Source organism: Bombyx mandarina, chromosome 08 (assembly GCF_030267445.1).
Source record: "Bombyx mandarina strain Sakado chromosome 08, ASM3026744v2".
NCBI classification, from domain to species: domain Eukaryota; kingdom Metazoa; phylum Arthropoda; class Insecta; order Lepidoptera; family Bombycidae; genus Bombyx; species Bombyx mandarina.
This window is the reverse complement of record NC_143215.1, coordinates 5,600,614-5,615,002: the sequence shown is the minus strand read 5'-3', so window position 1 is coordinate 5,615,002 and position 14,389 is coordinate 5,600,614. Positions and strand designations below refer to the sequence as shown.

General features: G+C 37.1%; 1 protein-coding gene across 2 annotated transcripts in view; it reads left to right on the top strand.

Moving 5' to 3' along the window:
* Positions 1 to 14,389, top strand: part of LOC149502485 (uncharacterized) — a 166,769-nt gene that overhangs the window by 63,627 nt on the left and 88,753 nt on the right. The window lies entirely within an intron of this gene.

Sequence of the window (14,389 nt, the reverse complement as noted above, 5' to 3'; positions counted from 1 at the left end):
AAATTTTTGTTAAAGACCCGAGCGAAGCCGGAGCGGGCCGCTTGGTTCTTAATATACTTACCCACTATAAACCATGTATATTAAGTCGCCTTTTTTTATTGCTTAGATGGGTGGACGAGCTCACAGTCCACCTGGTGTTAAGTGGTTACTGGAGCCCATAGACATCTACAACGTAAATGCGCCACCCACCTCGAGATATAAGTTCTAAGGTCTCAGTATAGTTACAACGGCTACCCCACCCTTCGAACCGAAACGCATTACTGCTTCACGGCGGAAATAGGCGGGGTGGTGGTACCTACCCGTCCGGACTTCCAAGAAGTCCTGCCAGCGCTTGTGAACTTGTTTTAGTTCAAAGCGGTTGTCATTGCTTAAGGCTTGTACCATTTTCAAGCTATAGCAGTGCCACGCCAACCCGTGACTTCGGGCCATTAGTTATCCGAAAATCTAACAATCGAAATGTTTTTTAGGGGTTTGAGTGTATTTAAATTTTGTTAAATTTTTTGTACGACATAATTTAGAGTACATTGTGGTTAATATGCACAATATTTAGTTTAGATTTGAAAGACGACGAAAGTGAAAGACGATATGGGTAAGAGGGGAGTCAGCGAAGAAATGGTATATGATAGAAGAGTATGGAAGGAGAAAACATGTTGCGCCGACCCCAGGTGACTGGGAGAAGGGCAGGATAATGATGATGAATGATTTAGTTTAGATTTGCTATTTGTCTTAACTGAAAGTTATTAATCAAATGCCTGAAATGCCCAAAATATTGATATCTACTAGCAGTTCTCACTAGTGAATGTATGAATTTCAGCAGAAGCTCAACCGAAAAACGACCGTAAATCTCTTGTTTTATTGTAAACGAAAATTGGTATTCAGTTATTTTAGTAGTAGAAATAGAATGAAAATGTTATGGACTTTTCCACATGGACCTCTTTTGATATAATTATTATTAACACAGTTTTTGTAAAACAGACTGCGTATAGAAAAGTTATTATATATTTTATGAAAAATTGAAATCTTTACAAACCTTAATTTTTTCGATGATTTGGAACTAAATAGTTTTATTCTTCTCTAGAAACTTGATCGCAATTCTTCAAAGCAAAATCGTAATGTGAGTCATCAATTTGACTGTTTAATTTTAATGAAGCGTGACAATGATTGCTTCATTCACAATGCACGTCTATGAGACAGAAGAGTTTTATAGAGATTGATTTATTTACGAGGTCTTTAAATTTGAAAATACACAAAATGTTTCTCTGTCTTTAGTTCAATAATTTACTCATAGCTTTTATAGCTGAAAATATATCTGGAAAATTGAAAAAAAAATCGAATTCAAAAACTTAAATTATATTTCAACACATTTTTTGCTTCTTAATATTTGTATGTAGTGCTTTGAACGTTTAGAAGACTGAACAAACCATCCACGAAACTCTATAATATATATGAACAACGTGAAATATTTATTTTTCATGCCACAATTTATTTCATACGCGCGTCTTTAGTAAATTGATATCCGAAGCCCACAAATAACTTTCACATACACGTAAAGTCGTAACGGTTTCTCCTAAATTGTTTTTCGGCACATTTATGAAACTGAATTGTATATTATGTCGATTGATGTTAGGAAGGTGCCAACTTTTGTGAATCTTTTCAAAACAGATTTAAAACTTCAAGCTTTTTAAACTTTAAAGCGTTTCTAACGTCTGCTATTATACTTTCTGACGCGAAATAGAACGAGATCAAAGCGTATACGTGTTTGTAATTCATCTATATATATAAAAATGAAACCCGTTTTCCGTTGTCACGACATAACATGAAAACCGCTTGACCGATTTGGCTTATTTTTTTTTTGTAGTTTTCTAATACTCTGTACAAGGTTCTTACGGAAACAAATATTAAGAAAATCTCTCAGAAATATTGAAAAATATACATTTAATTTTGCATATTTATTTGTGAACTATTCCACGCGGACGAAGTCGTGGGCAAAAGCTAGTTTGTTATAAATCAAACGTTCTTAGTAATTGCACATTTATGATTATCCGATTAATAATTTTCTGAAAGTAACTTCAGACATTCTGAAATTCTTGAAAGGTATTTTCTTTTAATTCGTAAGCGTGTTTTTTGTTTGTTTATAAACATCTCACTGCTGTAATGTGTTTACTCTAATCCGTGAGGTACTTAGTGTTCAAATAACACATAATGTGATTCTAAAAAATAAAGTAGACTTTCGAATATAATCTTGTAACGTTAGTGATTTATAATGGAGCTAAGTTATTTCATGCAATTTTGTACCGTTTGCGCAACAGAATAAAGCCCAAAACAATAAATTACGCACTCGTTTTAAAACGTTTCTCACAATTTAAAATACATGTGTAGGTTGTTAATAAATCTAGAACGAAATAAAGCGAAATTATTTTCAGTTCTTACGGCCCGACTCTAAGGTTGAGTATTGCTTGGCATTATGGTAATAATAGTCAGTAAATGACAGGTGAAAGCATAAATTACGGTGCTCTACCCACCGACTATTTGTAGTGAAGGTTGATTTTTAATATTTTATGGAAAACAACGGTCGACCGTGTTTTATGATGTTTTTTTAACGTCTAGTCTGTGTTCTTGTAGAACAAATGTAGTAATTCCTGAGACCTTCCCGAGGTCTAGAAGTGTTGACAGCTGATGAAATGTTTGAGTATCTTTTTGTCTTGGAGATACGGAGTCGGAATCAGCCTCACCAATACATTTCTCAGGCCATTTTAGTTACCAGTATGTATGTTTGTTTGATATTCATGCAATCCTAAAACTATCTAATCTAATCTATCCTAAGACGTATCTCGTTAAACTGTTGAGATACAAGATTGAAGTGATTATTTAAGGGCTAGTAACGACAGATAGTACTATCCTGCCTATTTCTGCCGTGAAGCAGTAATGCGTTACGGTTCGAAGGGTGGAACAGCCGTTGTGCTTTAAAAACAAAGACATTAGAAATAATATCTCAAGGTGTGTGGCGGCATTTACGTTGTAGATGTCTAATAGCTCCAGTAACCACTTAACACCAGGTGGGCCGTGAGATCGTCCAGCCATCTAGGCAATAAATAAAAAGTTAGCACTCTCCTTCTAATAACTCTCTACAACAAGCAGATCAAAGTTAAGTGATATCTAATAATTTTATATTATATGATATATTATGTAACATGCAATATATCATAATCTTCACAGTATGATATTTGAAAATTTAATATTAGATTTATAATTTTATATATAATCGACATTTTTTATTGTCATCAATATTGCGGGCTACCGCAGAGCAGACGGTAACGTAGACCCGTCCTTACGGATCCATCAGATCCAATAACCTTTGCATTAGACGCCTTCAGCTCTAATACTAGGAGTAGGGAGCCCGGTAACCGTAGTCGTCGAACTCGGCAAAGAGTTCGACGTGCAACCTAACCTAAGCACCAGCCCGCTGAGTTTCTCGCCGGATCTTCTCAGCGGGTCGCGATTCCGATCCGGTAGTAGATTCATTCGCGAAACAGCTACTCTTGAGTTGTTAGGTCTCCTTTGGAGGCGCTCGGGTAGTAGCTGTTAGCAAATCCCACCTCTCCTGGCTGAGCCTTTGCTCGTCCATCTGCCCTAGTAAAACCGGAAAGACCTCCGGGTCACCAGTAAATCTAAACATAAAAAAAAACGGTGACGTACCAATCGGTTTATATTTGTGTACATTCTTTTTGACGTTTTTTAACATATCTTGTCTACTTACACGCGAAGCAAAGGCGACCCGGGATTGATAGCGTCGTATAATGTGGCTTGAATGCGAGTTAAATTATGAGGCTTTTAATTTAATTAATAGTACGTACGACGTAAAATGTGAAGCCGGTATTTTATAACACAGAATATTTCACAGACATTATACCTTAATGTTGTATACGATTGTATTTACAGGTGAACTGTATTGTCGGCTATGAGGTGCCTAAAATAACTCCAACCCATTTCATTCTGTGGGTTTTTGTGAAAATTGACTAAATGATTAAATAATTTTATGTGACAAATAAAATCAAATGTAAGCCTTTTCATTGCTGAGTTGTTTTCTGATGATTTATTTATCTAACTTTGTTCACAAGAGTCCATTGGCGGATTTAATGCCTAAGGTATTCTCTATCAGTCAATCCAGGGCGGTGTTCGTAGTGGTGTGGTAGATCCATTTTTTTCATGAAAGAATAATTAAAAATATTAACATTCGTAAATAATTCAAGAAAAATGTGTAGAAGTAAAATAATGACGGCATTGGACTAGGGAAAAATGACGTACTGGTATTGAAAGTCATCAAAATCGTTGTGATTTTAATACTATAAACATTTAAGCGAACAGGATACGATTTATTTTAATAATCGATTTAAAACCAACATTAAAATTCCAACTAATTATCGATTAAAGTTACAAATCATGGCGCCTAGATAAAGACAATATAGTTAATTTTATTTTGTGACCAATAAAAAAATATGTTATCATTAAAGTTATAAAAACATTATATAACGGTTCAATCTCATGTTTGATTAACAGAGGATGCATTTATATTACTATTTATTTTATCATTGGGTAATTGCATACGGACAGTAGGACTGACAAACTGGACGTTACAAGCCTTAATCCTAAAAAAAAGGTCTTTCTAAAAAGAGATTTCATTATCTTGTGCTGGATTCGTTTGCGAACAATCAAATATTAAAAAGAGTTTTTTGGAACAGATTTATAAGACTTTTGCATACTAAATCTTGATTAAATGTTTATTCAAGCAAATCAAATACTTCTATAGATTGTTTTCGAGTTTAGGTTTACAGAAACTTTGATATTGTTGTTATACAATTTATATTCTTTAGCGTTTCCGAAGCAAGTCAAATAAGTTAAACAGTTTGTCAGAATATAAATTGAATTGAATCTGATCGAGTTCATATCCAGTTGAGTTGAAATCCATAGTAAAAACAAGCGTGTGTGTGTGTGTAGCTGTGTGCAAGTCACACACGGTAGAAGTGAAACTTATAAAATATAAAATAATCACAATGGTCAACCACTCCGCAGTGCAATGGAGCAGCCTCACCCTGGGGGAACCGCCTGCATGATCACGGTATGTCTATCAACTGTGTAACATCTCGTCACCGCGATTCAGGAATTGTTGAATTTACGTGCAGCGGCATCTTTTATAGTATGAGGTAGCGCCCTATGTGAATTGATATTTTAACTTCACGTATATTATGTTATATCTCATTCTCTCGCCGGCTGTATCATAGACATTTATGTATTTGTGTCTCTATGAACTTATTTTTTTCGTTTCACTTCAAAAAAAGATAATATTCAAATTAGAACTAAAAACGAATGTAGCCGCTTCAATATTCTACATTGGGCTACGCTATTGCATTAGTGCTACGATCATTTGTAGAGCGTCTACGAACAACGTTGTAAAACTCTAGGGGATTTAAAGTACGGAGAAATTAAATTCACACTATACAACGTTTAATGTTAAGAGTATGTTAAGACTTTATTTAAAATCAAATTAAAATTTTTGTTTTTTTCTTAAATGGTTAGTAGATAGCAAGAAGAACAAACAAACACACTGTTTGTTTGTTCTTCTTTCACGACAAAGTAATGGATTGACATATGCTACCTTTCCCACAGGAAACTAAACTGTCAGTTTTCCTTGACAATGCGGGCGAAGTGGCGCAAAGAGTTAGTTATTATTATAAAAAGCACAAAGATACTTGGACAAGTAATGGGTTTGAATACTCGATTAAAAGAAACGAATGCTTTGACATGCCCTATAGTGCGTTTCACATATACTGTAAAATAATGCTAAAAGTGTGTGGAACGCATCCTCATCCTCAAAATCAGATATCCTGGTAGTCTAGAATATAAAACGTGCGTATCACTGACTAACTAAATGCGAAAAGTTATTAAAATTAAAGGTTAGCTAAGGCTATTTATTCTGGTCGAGTTTTATGTATGGATCTTAATAATGGAACTTTCATTTTCATAGCTATTGCATAGCTTTTATCGCGGGCTTTGAGTGCGGCCACCGAATCTAGAAATTCCGTAACGAAAATAAAACCTAACACTCCGCCTACCATGTAGCTCGCGTTCAACACATTTACACGTTGCACTTGTGTAGTGTTTCTGATGATAAGCACGCGGCGTGACGTCGCACTGCAGGCGCATAGTGTAAAGTAAAGTCTGCCCATCTCTCTCTCGCGCGGTCTAACTTATGAGAGTGAAGGAGACAGTTAATGTTTTGCTTTTGTTAATGTTAATAAATATAGCATGGACTTATTTTATTATTGTTTTAATATAAAATTATTATTGTCAAATTATAATTGCATAAGTTGTTAAAAAATGCTATGCAATAGCTTTACCGCGGCAGTCCCCGAGTGCCACACGAGTTTTTTTTTCTACAAAACCTTTATTCGTAACTATTTACAAACAATTTGAAACCGTATTCGCTTGTTCATTTTGTAAGTATCCGACGTTTCGAATAACTTCATAGTATGGTGACCGCAAGACAAAATATAAGAATCATGAATTCACTTTTAAATATTGAGTACATTATTAGACATTTAGTTGTTTAAATATGTAATTTTATAAACACCTAATAATGATTACTGCCATATATTTTTTCAAGTACTAGTAGTTGAATTAAATTAATTTAAAGAATAATAAGCTAAACCGTAACAATATTAAAATTACAAAAGGATTACTTCGTGTAAGTGCGCTCAGAATGTATTAGGAAGCCCTTCTAGTAAAACTCTTTATCGATTTTCCTTATTAGCTTTAACTTAATGATAATAAACGAAACGTATTACGCAAGTCATTCTGATTGGTAGATATAATTTTCCCTTTGTTTTCATTGGTAATCAGTAATTTAAATATAGTATAGTCACTACATAGTATAAAACAAGTCGCTTTCTCTGTCCCTATATCTATCTGTCTGTCCCTATGTATGCTTAAATCTTTAAAACTACGCAACTGATTTTGATGCGGTTTTTTTTAAATATATAGAGTGATTAAAGATGAAGGTTTATATGTATAATAACATCCATTAAATAGTGGAGAAATACTGTTATTTTTGAGTGTTTGAGTTTAATGTGATGTCGTAAATAATCAATAATAAAATTTCATGTTTCCGAAGCGAAGCGAGGGCGGGTCGCTAGTATAGTATAAATAAAGTAAAACTGTTTTTACTATGTAGATGACTTAGGATTAGCTGGTAGCGAATAGCTACAACATAGACATTAGCAATGTCAGAAGCATAGCTACAGCACTGGCTACTGCTACAATAAGTTTACTGATTAAATTTTTCGTCATAAAAAAATACTTATTATAAAATAATATTATTATGACTTTTATATTCATTCAAATGTTTATTAGATACAAATGTGAATAATAATGTACAGCGCTTTATAACGAATTCCAGAAAGATAAGCCTGAATAATGTAGCGAGTGGGAAAAAGGAATATTTTAAAGGTACTTCGCACCCTTCATCGTATCACAGGCAATAAAAGCTGCAGTTAGATGAAGAATTCGGTGAATTTTTAACGTGCCAAGAAATACGTACAGGCCGCGGGATGATATTAAAGTTTTGTGTGTTTTTACCTACTATTCTTCATTTCTATCCGTTTGATTTATTTTTTGATATATATTCATGGCAGTTTTATAGAATATATTTTCGTATCAACAGTTGACCATTATGAAATTGGCTACTGCACTCAAATATAAATAGTTATATTTTTATAGAAAAAATGTTTTTTTTTTTATTGCCCTTGTCGGCTGACGAGCATACGGCCCACCTGATGGTGAGTGGTTACCGTCGCCCATGGACTTCAGCAATACCAGGGGCAGAGCCAAGCCGCTGCCTACCGCTTAATACTCTCCACAAGCCTCGTTTGAAGAAGGACATGTCATAGAGCTCAGGAAACACCGTGGAGGGGAGCTCATTCCATAGCCGGATGGTACGTGGCAAAAAATACCTCAGGAAACGCACTGTAGATGACCGCAGTGGCTCCAGGTAGTATGAATGAACTTTACTCCGGTGGCGGGCGGTGTGATGGTAAAAACGAGATGCCGGTATCATCTCGAACAATTCCTCCCAGAATTTTTAAGTTATAGCTACTATGGCGGGCCTTGAGTGCGGCGACTGAATCAAGAAATTCCGTAACGAAAATAACCTGATACCCCCACTAAGCCTACTATGTAGCTCGCGTTCAACACATTCACGCGTTGCGCTGGTATAGTGTTTGTGAGTAAGTCGATGGCGCTTCGACCACCACTTTGGTGAGTTAGTCCCGAAGCTGTTGGGGATGGCGGGTGCACTAGCCCGTCTTCTTCCCAACGTCGGTGGTTGCAGTGCCGGCGTCCGGCGTACCTGGGGTTCGTGCGCAGTATGGCTCTGTACGGCGCTCCCGTGTGGTCGTCCGCACTCTCTGCGCGCAACGCAGCTTTGCTGCTACGAGCGCAGCGGGTGCTCGCGGTGAGGGTCATCAGGGGGTACCGTACGATCTCCCGGGAGGTCGCCTGCGCCCTCGCGGGTTCCCTTCCTTGGGATCTCGAGGCCGAGGTAGCAGCTGTGGTATACCGGCGCAGGACACAGCCCCTGAGTCGGGGACGGACGCCCGGCCCGTCGGCTCTGGGTCGGTGGAGGCGTGCTGTGCGTCATCTGGCGTACGCCAAGTGGAGGGAGCGGTTGCTGGAGGAGCTTGGCCAAACTTCAGTCACTCGCCGACGCACCCTCGAGGCCCTGGTGCCCGTGCTGGAGGCATGGTCAGATAGACGACACGGCGTGCTCTCCTTCCACCTAACGCAGGTCCTCTCGGGGCATGGTTGCTTCGGGAGGTACCTGTGGAGGGTCTGCAGGAGAGAGCCACATCCGGGTTGCCACCAGTGTGGGCATCCGGACGATGACGTTCAGCACGCACTCGAAGCGTGCCTGCGTTGGGAACGCTCGCGGCGAGACCTCATCGCGGTGCTGGGGAGAGACCTCTCCTTACGGGCTGTCATCGCCCGCATGTTAGAGGACCAGAATTCTTGGGAGGCCATGACCAGGTTTTGCGACCTGGTCATGGCGTTCCGTGAGGCTGAGGAGCGCGAAAGGGAGTGGGATCCCTCTTCGGCTTCTCAGCGAAGAAGGCGGAGTGGGCGGCACGGGCGCGAAGCTTCCGTTCATCTCCCGTAGGGGCTTTCGGGTGCCGGGTGCGGGGGTGCCCGGTACTCGGCTGTTGGTCCGGTGGTGAGGCGGCGCAAGGTGGCTCCTGTGCACCGCTCACGGTGTGTCTCCGAGACGACGTCCTGCGGGATTTTCCCGGAGATGGAGTGCCGTCCTATTAACAGGATGGGTACCGGCGACGGCGAGCCTTCGGCGCGCACTGTGCGGTACCGTGGGTTTCGTGGAGTCGGAGTGGTGGGGCTCGATGGGGTTTAGTCGGTAGTCGGTTTTGCGGGGTAGCTCTTGGTGGCTGACGCCGTGCAGTGCCTCGCGCGCCTTTCTCAAGGCGTAGTCTCCCGGTAGGAATTGGGAGAAGAGGAGGACCCCTTTCTTCTTCTTCTCCCTGTTCTTCTCTGGATGCGCCGGAGTCCGACATAACCCGGTCTCTTACCCCCCTCGACCGGGTATCCGTAAATGGATTCGCCAGCGTTGTGTTTGTGAGTAAGCGCGCGGCGTGACGTCGCACTGCATGAGCATCATGAAAAGTCTGCCCATCTCTCTCTCACGCGATCTAGCTTATGAGTGTGAAGGGGACAGTTAATGTTTTGCTTTTGTTAATGTTTATAAATATAGCGTGGTCTTATTTTTATTATTGTTTTAATATTAAATTGTTATTGTCTAATTGTAATTGCATAAGTTGATAAAAAATGCTTTGCACCAGCTTTACCGCGGCAGTCCCCGAGTGCCACACGTCTTTTTTTTTGTATGTACCCTCCTCCTGAGCGCCACGATATCTGCAAACGAATTTTCAAAGACAATCAACAATAATGAATTCTCATCAGGAACGAATAATTGCACAATGTTTTAAATTTAGAAGCAGAGTTGTGAAATAACAAATAATAATGCACATACACGACTTCGGACGATGTCGCAATAAAGAAGTGAGTGGAAAACAGAGACAGAGAGAATGATTTTTGCAAGACAACGCGATTGCCCACCTCTATCTTATTTATTAAAATAATGAATCACGATACAATTTTAATATCACAAAAAAATATAACACACCAAATACCAATACGCTGTTTCAGAAGCTTGATACCAATTTTTTTTAATCTTCTGAATTTCCATCCAAACATGTTTTTCAAATTGAAATCCTACGTACAAAGAGATAGCACACATCTGTAGAGGCAACCTGCTGTTTCTAAGTAATTGAATTTCGCATCGGACGGCGAACCATATTTGATCACGCTGATTTCATTATTGCCGCTATATATTAATGTGAATATAGGATTTTAATAGAAGTGTGTATTTGTGGATGTCAATCTTTGTGATATATGTGAATATAATTATGATTAGTGAAGTAATAGTTAAGGTAACAACCAAATTCTCATCATCAAAGTCACTACTAAAGATATAATATTTTTGTCCACATTTAACTAACAAAAATATAATATGATAGTTATTTGAAGATAAGACTCCCACTGTGCTCTAATCTAGCAATACGACTCTGTTGGGCCAAATTATTTCCAAGGATATATACATATCTACATCACAAATTACTTCCGCAATGAAGGAATGATTTCGGAGAATAAAATATCAAACTGTCGAAGACTAATTTTTGCGTAGTTGATAGGACGGACTCGCATGGCTAGGTATTTTTAAGTGTTCTGGTTTGTATAAATAATAACGTTGCAGTGTCTGCTGTAAGTCATGTTCAATGTGACTACAATAGTCAAAGGACAAACCCGAAATCCATACAAACTTGGGCCTGGCGTTACAGTGCTAGAATTTGGGCATAAGTTACAATACCTAAGAAGGTTTCATGAGCCCAATTTTCAGGTCTCCCAGCAATGGCCAAATTAGTAAAATCAGACAATGTTTACATTTTAGGTTATGTTTATTGTTCGAGATATTTTAATAAAAACGATATTTTTGAGGCTGTTTCCTACTAAAGATGAGTAATTTTTTATGAAACCTGTTGCAGCAACAGGTTGCTTTAAAATAAAAATGGAACCTGTTACGAGAAATCGCGCGTTAGGTTGTTTACGAAAACGAACGAAAGCCAAAAATTAAAAACAACGTAATGCGAAACGCGCTGCACACGAAATGATTTTTTTAAGGGATTTTATGACCTGGTAACTAAGACCTTTCAGGTCAGGTCAGTCTTATTTTAATTTTTATGAAAACTTTTTTATATCAAAAACTATATTAATTATATGATAACATTCAAAATCATTACGTGCTCCCATATTATCTCATCACATTTCATTTCATTTTATTTCATGCCCTTTTTATTTTTATTTTTTATAGGTTAGATACCCATCGACGAGCTCACAGCTCACCTGATGTTAAGTGGTTACTGGAGCTCATAGACATCTACGACATAAATGCGCCACCCACCTTGAGATATAAGTTCTAAGGTCTCAGTATAGTTACAACGGCTGCCCCGCCCTTCAAACCGAAACGCATTACTGCTTTACGGCAAAAATAGGCGGGCGGGAGGCGCGGACTCACAAGAGATCCTACCACCAGTAAAATTATTAATATAACTACACCATAGAAAAACTCAAAGTACCAAATCGACTTTTTCATGTTATATTTAAGATTGCCATAAAAAAATATTTTGAATTGCCGCAGTTGCCGACATGATTTCGTGTCATAACTAAATGGCACAGCTATTTATTTCTTTTAATGATTTTTGTTAGTAGATTTTGGTGCTTTACGTTACGTTATTCAATGAGATTAAGTTTATAGTCTGGCCAGCGAATCATGGCACAACTAAATAGCGGCAATCCAAAATATCTTCAGTTGGCAACATTAAAGATAACATAACACGATTTGATACATTTGTGTTTTTCTATGGCATAGTCACATTAATATAAAAATGCAAAACTACCCTTTCATGCTATATTTGATGTTGTCAGTTGTAGATATTTTGAATTGCCGCCATTGTAAGTAGTTGTGTCACGATTCGATGGCCATACTCTATTTACATTGATTAAAATACCTATAAAAACAGTCATTTATCCTAAAGCAAAAGAGTATTAATTAATTTTTACACTCGATTTCCACTAAATCGATCCTATTTTATGGATGCTCTAATTCTAATCCGCGCGTTTGTGGAGCTAGTTACGTATATTGAAATAAGTGTTGCAGATGTTTACAAAGATTGTTTAAAACAAAAAATTGAATTCAACTTATTTTCTACACTTGGCCATTGTCAATGAAGCTAAGATTTCAATAGGTTAATCAAGCAAAATAGACGAATTTTTTGGTACATATCCCATTCGTGTAACGCTTAGGCCCAAAATGGATTTTCTCCGTTTCTTTATTAACAATATTACCTTAACCTCGACGTCAGATATAAAAGTTTCTTAGCAGCATGCGACCGAACCGATATTGAAAATTTAATAACATATTCCCCCTTTTCGCTTCCGTAATTTTTCTAATGAAAATCTGTATAACAAAGTTCGTAAACTTAAGAAATATTATAAAGGAGAACATCTAAACTTTGTTATACGGCTTTCGTATTTAAGTTAACTAGCTTAACTCCGCTTTGTAAGAATAGGCATATGTTTTTACGATTTAACAGCGGGTAAGAAATTATGAAATTAATAAGTTATAAACGACATGAGCCTTTTTAGGAGGCTTCCTATTGTAGTAGTTTAATTTTCTACTTTTAACCACCTTTAATAATTTTTTATGAGTCATTTTACTATTAATAAAAATACTGTTTTGACACTAAAAGTTTCTAAAAATGGAATGGAGGATCATAATACTTCATTTATGTGTTCTAAAATGTCATTAGCACATTAAGTTACTAGTTTTATTCTTTAATGTAGGTAGTATGAGGTACTCGTGTATTTTTTAATCATTATGAATAACGGAAATCTTATATCTGTTAGAAGTATTTTTACCTATTTAAAAGTAACTTTTATAATGCTTTCCAGTTTTTTTTAGCAGATCTTATCATTAGCTAAATTAATAGCATTTAGAAGATCTATAATTGTTGTTCCTTCGTGCCTCATGGTAGACTACCATAGAGTCCCAGTAACTTCAACTAAGAATCTCACCGAAATAATGAATTTTTTTCTTGAATCTTTTACAACTTCTTATACAACTCCTATATTGTTGTCTGGAAACAAAGCTGCCGCTGAATTAAACGACTCAAGATTATCCCGAGACGAGAACGAAGTTTTACAAAAAACTAATTCTCTTAACTTTCTTATAACTTATAAGCTGTCTCTTTTTATGCATGAATTTGATATTGCACGCTATTTATTATTGTTTAAATATAAAATATTATTTTTATAAAAAAAAAAGAAAAAATGTACACGAATATAAACTTCACAGATAAGAGAAAATGAGTGGATATGACACATAAATTGCGCAATTTGATTCTTCTAAAAATAAACATTATACAAAAAGAAACTATAAACCATGCATCAACGATTCACGTAACGTTCTAAGGGACTAGTGCATTCCTAACTTAATTTTTGCCAGTGGGGTAACTAAGACACATATTCCATGAGGGATTTAGGGCTCAGTCAGCCAAGCTTGGAGATCCAGTAGAAAAAAATCACGGGAAAAACTATATCAACCAAAGATAGGCCAACGGAGCTGATTGTAGTCCACAGAGATTCCATTACATTCAAATTGCGGCTACCCTTGTCTTTACACAAAAAAAAAACGTAAATATTTCGATAATATCCAAAAATTACGGGTTTCTAATTTATTTGTACGTTTGTTTATCATAGAAATCATTCGCCAAACCATATATTTAGAGGTTGTTTTTACTAGTGTCATATTTTTGATTGAACTTCAAATGCTTGAAATATGAGAACACATAAATGATTGTTCTGCAAACACTCCTCATCGTCCTAAATCTATTGAAACGTCCGCACAACACCACAAAATTTCATGGCCCATTGTACTTCTATATGCTTGAAATACAAATGAATCTTGACGTTTGATACTTGGTAAGCTATTCATGTATCTGCATTATGTATATTACAAAGAATAGAATGGAAACTCAGACAAACGCTGACTTGGTTATCTAGCGCTATTGGAAACGGGTGAGTATTGTTTAATGTAGAATGTAGGTGCGGTGTGAAATGTTCGCTTTGTAAGAAACTAGACGTCATTGTGCCTATTAACGTCATTGTTTATTCTCTTAGGATTCATCATAAAAATAACACGGTTTATCACAGT